This window comes from Lonchura striata, chromosome 3 (assembly GCF_050655825.1).
Source record: "Lonchura striata isolate lonStrDom1 chromosome 3, ASM5065582v1, whole genome shotgun sequence".
NCBI lineage: Eukaryota > Metazoa > Chordata > Aves > Passeriformes > Estrildidae > Lonchura > Lonchura striata.
The window spans coordinates 98322266-98331644 of NC_140705.1; positions in this window are offsets into that span (position 1 = coordinate 98322266).

Here is a 9379-nt window from a genome sequence, read left to right on the forward strand (position 1 = left end):
TCACCCTGTTCCAGACTCCCTCTGCTCAGGGCATGAGAGAAGGGCTCCTACACAAGGAGGGCAGACCTAAACACTCAAACCCTGCAGAGGAAGCAAACTGCCAAAAGGGGTAGCATGAATGACCCATCAGGAAAACAGCCACCAGTCATCTAAAAACAGCAGATGAAGTACCAGGGTGCTCCTCATCCTCCCCTGAGCTGGGATAAGAAATTAATATTTTCCTCCTCTCATGGTCCCAAGAAAAAGGAGAGTTATTGTGGAGTGCTGACCTTATTCCAGGAGTTGTGGGGAGAAGGGGTTGAAACAGTACCTTTTCTATCAAGCTCAGCTGCTTCTCTGAGGGTTCTGGAGCACACAGTACATTCGGACTTGGGGCAAGTGTATTTGAGACTTTCTGATCCCAAAGTCATAAGTTTGAGGAATCACCCTAGCAGGAGACTTAATCTGTCCTGTTCTTTATTTCCATGATATACAGTAAGAGATCAAAATCTTCCCAATGTGTTTTTTTCATTGGCAGTTGCAGTATCAATATGGATTTCTTAATTTAGGGAAAATTTTGCAAGGCCAGTTAATCTCATTCCACTGTGGATCTCAAAACACATCTCTCTTCTCCCAAGAGCAGCAGAGGACTGATCAGTAGTCACAGCAGCTACTGACAAAACCGCAAGGATTTGGAGTAATTTTTTTTTCCTCCTGTTTGAAAAAGATTTCAAAGACTCGATTAGTGTTTGGTCATTGGGCATCTGTGACAGAAGATGACTAAGAGAATCAGTAGTTCCTTTCACTTATAATCACTTATTGTGGGATTTGGGTAGCAGTTGCACAAAAGTGTATTGCTCCTTTTATTGTACATGGAAACGAGCTTTCAAAGTAAACTGAGGGACTAATGTTGCTGCTCAGAACACCCCTTAGCCTTCTGATCAAACCCCTCTTTGATATCCAAAGTGGTGTGTTCCAAGAGCACATGCTATTAACTGCAATACCATGAAAAGTGGCTGGCTCCCATGCAGCATGGTAATTTGGGTAAATCTGTTTTCCTTTAATGTACTTACTTTTTGCAGTGAGGAGGAAAAGGGGTTGTGGGAAAGAAAAGGGGTGTGAGGTAGCAAAACAAGGCAGAACGCCAACATTTGCTTTCAGTCCGTGTTTGTACCTATTAAAATGTTTTGCCAAATCAAAGAGATGAATTACTGTACTGTTTTTGGAGGCTGATGAAACTCCTTTTGCTCACTCTGAGCCTGCACTCAGCTGGTATCATTTTGCAGGCTAGAAGAGCTGTGATTTACAGTCTGGGGGATATTAACTGTTGGATCACAAGTTTTGAAACTTTCAAAGCACAGCATTGGTTGCCTGTTCTTTCAGGGTGTGTTTTGGCAGTTGATGGTAGCCAAGAAAATTCATCCTGCCTTTCACCTGCATTAAATGTTGGCTGGTGGGTAACTAGTGCTCTGTGTTTACATTTATTCGGTTTTCCTTGTATCATCAGTGTTCTGTGCTCCTCAAATGAAACAATTTCTTCTCTGCTCCTGCTGAGAATGACACGGAATGAGTTGTATTATCTTAGCCAAAGTCACAGCAGGCACTGGGTCAACAGGTAAAACCGTCCAACATAGGATGAAATCTCACCCAACAGCTCAATCTCCAGATGTTGACATGAACTGAAAGGAAAAAAAAATAGAAGGACTGGGAAGGGACAAAATTAGACTGAAGGGAAAAGAAATTAACAATATCAGTGGCAAAATAGCCAGAAATGGACACAACCCAAAGCAAGGCTCACACGGAACAGTCAGAGAGAGTGCTTCTAACTTGAATTTACACATTATTGAGGAGAATGGGCTGCAAATAGCTTAGTACTTTTGCAGAATTCATTGAAGCATTGAATTTCATATCCTGTATGCCTCCACTCCAGTGAATTTGAGCACTCTATTTTCTCCTGAGACCTGAAGATGCTTTGCACCTCACAGATCAGGCTCTCATTTCTCTTGTTTGAACCAACTGGACCCAACCTTCCATCATACCAGCTAAGGCTGTAGCTGAGCTTTGGGCTGATGGCTTGCCAAGGGTTAGTAAATTCCCATCCCAGCCCATGGATATTACAGAAGCAAAACAAAGCTGCAGCAAAGTAGCTGATAGTTCATTGTCTCTTTTGGTGAAATACTAAGCATGCTCAGTTCTTTAAATATTGCTGCAGAGGTACAAGCTGATCTATGACATCTTCCTAGAGTCTCTATCTTTGAAAATTAATCAAAGAATGTCTGTTAAAAAAAAAAAAACCAAAACAACAACAGCCACAACCTCCTTTACTAAAATGCTATAGTTTTGTTGCCCAGAGAGTGGGTCCTGATCTGTGCCACCTCTGCAAGAGCCCTCTGGGACACTGGCATGGGCAGGAGGGATGTGTTCTTGTGGTGCCACAGCTCCTAGTGTATCTCTGGACTCCTGTCCAAGCGTAAAGGCTACAGGGGCTAAATTGTAGGTCACACCCACGTCGGGGGGTGTCATGTTCAAGTGGGAAAGGAGTGGTTACTGCCTTGGAGGTAAGAAAGGCTGCTTGCCTGAGGACAACACACTCTTTTCTGCAACCACTGGAAATTTTTTCTTCACTTTTGTTGGGTAAATAATTTTAACTATTTTTATTTTAACTTAATTTACTATTGAATTTTCCCTGAAAACGGTAGGCTTTCTTATTAGTGCTTTTTTCCCCCTTTAACCTGCCTTTCAATAACTTGATTGTATATCTCATTTCAATTGTTACATTTGAACCACTACATTTTTAGCAACTGCATCCTATAATTCATCAGGCCAGCACTGATTCCAAAAAAGGACAACACCCCATTTATTCATCAGCATGATTTCCTGCAGCACAGGATTGTCCTTTAGCTAATTCTCACCTTTGCAATGGTATCCCCTGAGCCTGTTTAGTTAAGAAATGGTAAGGTGACTTGAGATGAAGTGACTACTTCTGCCGCCCCAATGAACAGCCCTTCCTCCTTCTACCACCTTGGCATTCCCAGTTGCACAACCACACCACTTGCCTTCATCTGTCTGGCATGCACTTGACCCTTTAATGAACTAATTTAGCCTTCAAAATTGGCAGAGTCGTGATTAATGAAAAAAGTGAGTTGTTTCCTATCGGGTTAGCAAGCTGCATTGCCTCAAAAGAGACAGGGAATTGCCAGAGCCAGCACAAAGCCAGCAGTGCAAACAGGAAGCTGCAAGAGGCAGGAAGGGTGACTGCCCTCTGTGCAGGGAGTGTTAGATAGGCTCTACACGATGTAAATATGAGAGCGGGTGCAGATCTGCTCCGTTTCCCGTAAGGGAGTTTCAGGGATGTGATAAGGAAAGATGAGGAATGGAGTACAGTACCTTGCACATCTAGCAGACTTGAATCCCAGCTCACAGTGCCCACCAAGCTGGGATCACATGGCTGAGAGCAGGGAGAGATGGACATCATCACCTCTTTCAGTCACCATGGGCTGACAGGCTGGCACACTTATCACAGCACACTGCAATGACTAAGACCTTTTGGACTAAAAAATAGCAAGATTTTGCCAAGGAGCCCTTCTGTCAGCTTGATCTTCCAGTAACATTATGCAAATTTTCTATTCTGAAAAATTTATTACTCAGGGAAAAATATTAATGTTGATAAACTAAAATATACTCTAAAAGTAGAAAATACTTGCTTTAGTCTTTATTTCTATCATCTACATAAAAATTAGATTTAATTAGATATTAAATAGATCTAATATTTGAGGGTTTTTTTTTGCCTTGTTTTGCTTTATTGCCTTTAAGATATGAAAATTTTTTCTTGCATAGCTAAATGCACACTAAGGACAACACTGAGAAAACCAAGCATGTCCATTTGGGACAGCATCATGATGGCAGTGGGCTTAACAGCCATAAACTGGCATTGTTAGTCTTTACCTGATAATCTCCCTACCTTTTGTTGACATACACAACACCAATATGCACCATCAGCAACAGATTAATTCTATTTTATGCTAGAACAACCAACCTCCATTTTTTTTATTTTTTTGAGAAAACTCTACTCTGCTATCTGCCCTACATTTTTATCACACAGGCTATTAAACTTGGATTTTCTGCAGGGTTTCAAAAACATTGTACTGGATTTAAAAATTATGCCCTTCTCTTATTAGTTGAATGCAAGAGCCCCATGAATGTACTTTTGGAAAGGAGATGGTGGCAGAGTTGTAATCCTCATGGAAGAGACCATGTGCTCTATTCTCCATGGACAGGACAACCTTTGCGGTTTTATTTAGATGTGGCTCCAGTATAGGTGTGTATGAACACCCTGGATGAGCTTTAAAACAGATTACTCTTTACTCCTGGTGATATAATCAGAAGCCATGCTGAGTTCTCTGCTTGCCAGCTCCCTCCCCCAGCTGCCAGGTGATACCTGAACATGAAGCTGCAGTGCTGAGGTAAGAAAACCTATGCTAGTTATTCTAAAAGTAGCTTGTGCTTCACATCCTTGAAGCACAGTCATCCACTTTGCATTCTTCTTGTACCCTCCTATGTTTAGCTCCTATGCAAAATTCACATTTCCTCCTCCCTCACCTTTCAGCAATCTTCTCTTTGGTCACTGCAAACCTCTCCAGGTCCAAGGCCACTATTCATTTTGAACCGCTATTGTATTTTCTGTCTTTCCCATTCTCACCTATTTGCTTCTCCATCCTCCTGCTGCCATTAACATATCCATCCTGTTCTCCCACTCAGTTTATGGAATTCCTCCGATGACTTCCCGTTTGATGCCAGAGGCAGCTTGGATGCCACGTGTGCTCACCCCTGGCACTGCAGGGCCGCCTGCGCTGGCCTGATTGCAGGTTAACGTGATGCTCCTGCACAACAGCCATGTCTGCTTCACGCATTCCCACCGGGAGCTCCGCAAGGATGGGTGTTTTCCCAGCTGCTAGGCAGGAGATGGCCTCAGCAGCTTCCCCACAATCTGCAGTGCATCTCAAGGTCTTGCATTCTTCCACTTCCAGATTCTTTCACCAAGGGAAGCGTGTTTATTGCTAAGTACAATTTTGCCTTAGTAATGTATGGTTTCCAGCAGAATTCCTGGAATCTGCTGTTTACAAGCAGGGTCAGAGGTTATAGAAATACTTTCAGTTTGCATGAGTAATATACCAGAAGTTTTTTGCCCATGCATAGTGTCTAAACTACATGACAACTGCATTTTTATTGGTGCTGATAACCTTCCTGGCTCTGAAATCTACTTGTTCAGCTGTGTGGGTGGTTCAAATTATTTCTAGACAGCTTCGTAAACGAAAATTAATACTCTCCACTCCTCTTCATCACCCAGACTCTTCTTCCAATATAGGCAGGAAAATTAACAAGAAAGTCATCAGTAAAGCTCTCACATTTGAAGTGTTGCAGCTGGAGATCATTTCTCAGTGTATCAACAAAATACACAATGGCAGCAATATAACAGAGTGCAAAACGCTCCTGCAGTGTGCTGCTTTTATCACTGAGCAAGGAAATTATAAAGAGGATAATGTCACTGAGCTGAGCCTCTTGGCAGTTCAGCACTTGGTGCAGGCCTCTTAGAAGGCTAATGGCTGATAGTACACAGGGGTGTATTGAGGAGATGTCGTATGTAAGTTGACTCCCTCTGGAGAAAGGAGATTCTGTCTGGTGGTGTTAAAAACTGACAGTTTAATGCTACTTTTGTAGCTCTTTACCTTGTTAGAATATTGGTGTTCTGCACAGTCTTCTATTTCTTCTCCCACCAAAGTCAGTACCTGTGCAGCTGCTGCCTGACCAAGGCAGCACTGGTGGCATGCAATGGGATGTATGGTCACAGCAATTCTGCATCTACTGTGCAAGATGACAACGCAATCAACAAGAGGAACTCACTGTAACATGGACTTTGGATCAGCACATCTTCGCCCATATTTGGTAGACTGAACACACCAACAAGTTCAGCAGACTCTCTGTATGAGCAGAGATGCTTTCAATGGGAACACACATCACAGGCTGTATTTCAGAGTGCCCAAACAGAGTTTCATGATGACAGCTGCTTAAAAAGTTGCCCCTACCTTTGAAATTGAAGAAGTGTGCTCTAGAACACCAGTTTACCAGTGAGACAACTCAAGAAGGATGGATCTTGGCATTCCCAGAGGTGCAGGGCAGCAGCTAGAAGTACAATCCTGTACTTTGGTAGAGCAGCACCATAAACCATGAACAGACCTCACTCAAGCAGAATTCAAGATCTAGGAAGTCAAGCTCCTATTCTTTACAAAAGGATAATGAGGGTGCAGCTGCAATGCACTAGCATGCAAGGGCTTAGCATATAATTTAATCAAAGACAAATGTCTCCACATTATTCCAGCAAGCAAAGATTAAAGGTCTTAAATTTCCTTCTGAACAAGACAGTGATCCCCACCCTAACATAAACATTTACCTAAGTGAGATTTGCATAATCTCATTGACCCTTAATTTCCTCACTTTAATCAACCATATCATTATTTAGAAAAATGTGCCTCCATGGGCCTGATATCTTCACTTACTTCTCACTGCTCATTAACCAAAAATCAACAGAAAATGTTTTTTTGATGTACCAAGACTCTAAGTAAATAGCTTTTCTAGAACACAGAGGTTCTCAAACTTTGCCTAGGTGTGACTATTTCTATAAAGATCTTATCCTTTTGTAAAACAAACCCCTTCTATCTCCCTTATGCACAGAATAATAGAATGGCCTAGGTTGGAAAGTACCTCAAAGATAATTTAATTCCAAATCTCCTGCCATGGCAAGGATACCTTCCACTAGACCAGGTTGCTCAGGACCCCATCCAACCTGCCCTTGAACACTTCCAGGGATGGGGCATCCACAACTTTTCTGGGTAAGCTTTTCCAGTGCCTCACCACCCTCACAGTAAGGAATTTCTTCCTAATATTTAATCTAAACCTGCTCTCTGTTATCTTAAAGCCCTCCATCAACTGCTGTACCTGAGTGGACGCCACTGTAGACTGTGAAGAGGAATGAAGGGGACTCCAAGCAGCCATGATGCCCTGTCACAGGAGACCACCAGCAGTATTTACCAAAGCACAGTTTTGAAAACACCTTGTGCTTAGAAACACGAAGACGATGATGAGCTTTATTCATACTCTTTTCCTAGCACTTCTGCTGACTTTATACTAACATAATAAGAAGCAAATCACCATAATGGCACCTAATTTTAGTTTTCTGATTAGCAAAATGGCCATAATAGTATCACTCCCTTTGCACAATTTTGAAGTCTTAAGCTCCAAATCATTTATGCCAATGAAAACCAGGGGGCTGCTTAGACAACTGTACTCATTTTTTTGCTATGGGAAAATGCAAGTAAAAAATGCATTTCTGACATTTAGACACATTTCTTCATGTTGATGTTCCATTCTCTTTATCTCTGGAACAGTCACCACCTGCTGTCTCACTTGAAGGGTATCTGGCATACTCCTAAAAGGTTTTTCAAGAGTAGAGCTACATAAGATGACCCAATTAACCTAACAGCTTATGCAGTCCAAAAGCAGCACTCCTGTTCCTTCCTTTCCTCTCTGTGGCATTGGTCCTGGATGCATGGCACCTCTGGGTAACATTTTGTCTCAAGAGGTCTGGAGGAATGAGCGTATCCATCTGCACAGACGAGCTTCAGCCCAGCCCTGACTCTTGATGTGACTACAAGTCTTATCTTCAAGCTGCTTCCTTCAGTACACAAGACACTAGATCAAACTGGTAGTGTTGAATAGTGATGAGAAGTGTATGCCATGCCCAATTCAGTTCTCAATCCAGTGCCCAGATCAGCAATAGACTCTAGGTCAATGACTTTTTTCCTAATTGATTTTTTCCATGGATTAAACATCTGTGTACAAACACTGAAGTTCTTTAATGCTTTTCCAAATTTTGGACAGTCTTGCATAATCATTTCACAATATTTATAGTGGCAATTTGAGTTTCAACTTAAGTTGTTGCTCTTATCTCCTGATTCTACAGCAATGATGAGGTAAAAGGAAAGACAGAGTGGAAACTATTTTGGCACATATATGCACTTTCCCAATGTGCTAAGAAAACCTTTATCTTTCTCCCCTTCACTGTAGCTAACAGGTCAAAAGAAGGGATACTGTGTACTCCAGAACACAGCAGGAGCTTGTATTGATAGAAGGGGAGTAGAGCACGTCCTGTATCTTGATTTTGGAAAAACACTTGTTACATACAATATAAGCAAGCTAGGGAAAGACAGTCTAAACATAGCTATATATAGGGAGTATGAGAACAGCAGGAAAAGCATACTGACAAGGTGATCATCAAAGATTTACTGCTAAAAGGGAAGCCTGCACCAAGAGAATTTTGCAACTTACTAAATGCCTATTTAACATATTTTCATTGTGTCCTGGACTGAAACCGTTTTGATTATGACTGGATGATCAGACAGAAAGCATGCATATTAGATTTACAACTGACTCTAAACTGGGACAGCCTGTGAAATAATTGAGAACAAACTTGGATTAAGAAAAGAAAATGTAAAAATGTAACAGAAAACAAAACTGAACACAGTAGTCATTGTAACAATCCACACTGCATCCATAACTGAAAATTACATGTAATTCTACTCTGTCTTCAAAAGGGATACAGAAGATCTAGAAAAGATTCAGTGAAAGTTGATACAGATGACTGAAAATATGGGATGTGTCTTTAGGAAGCCTTTTGACAGACAGGACAAGACTTTTCAGTCTGAGAGAGAAATGGCTGAGGTAGGATGTATCAGTAACCTATAAACTTCTGAGTGGCATGAAAAAAGATGAATAGCAAAAAATTATTTATCCTCTTTCAAATAAGGCCCAGGCAGCACGAAATAGACTTATGATTGGGTCAGAATAAACAAATAGAGGTAATTTTTAACATGATTGTTAGTTGAGCAGTGTAGCTCTTTCCCACAGAATGTTTTGCATGCCAGAAGTTGAGATTGTTCAAAACTGATTATAAAAATTAATCAAAAGAAAGTTTCATATTGATTTCATCATGTAACTTACTAGACTACCAGGATGTTAAAAATCTTTTTGATTATAAAATGATCTGACAGCTCCTGTCTCTGTAAGGCCACAGAAGCAGACAGATACTTCCTGCTGAAACTCTCTTCCTGAACATTTAGTACCACATTTATAACATGGACAGCCAAAGAGACTGCAACTCAAAAGACTGCTGTCTTCCCAAATTCTGCAGTCCATCAGCAAGGATAAAAATTGTTCCAAACAGATATCAGTTTTACAGCATTACAAGAAAACATGATATGAATTGATCTATTTGGAGACCAGTGATGCTTATTGTTTGTGAGATGAAGTTAAGTTTTCATATGCTTGTAAGGCTGCAACACACAGC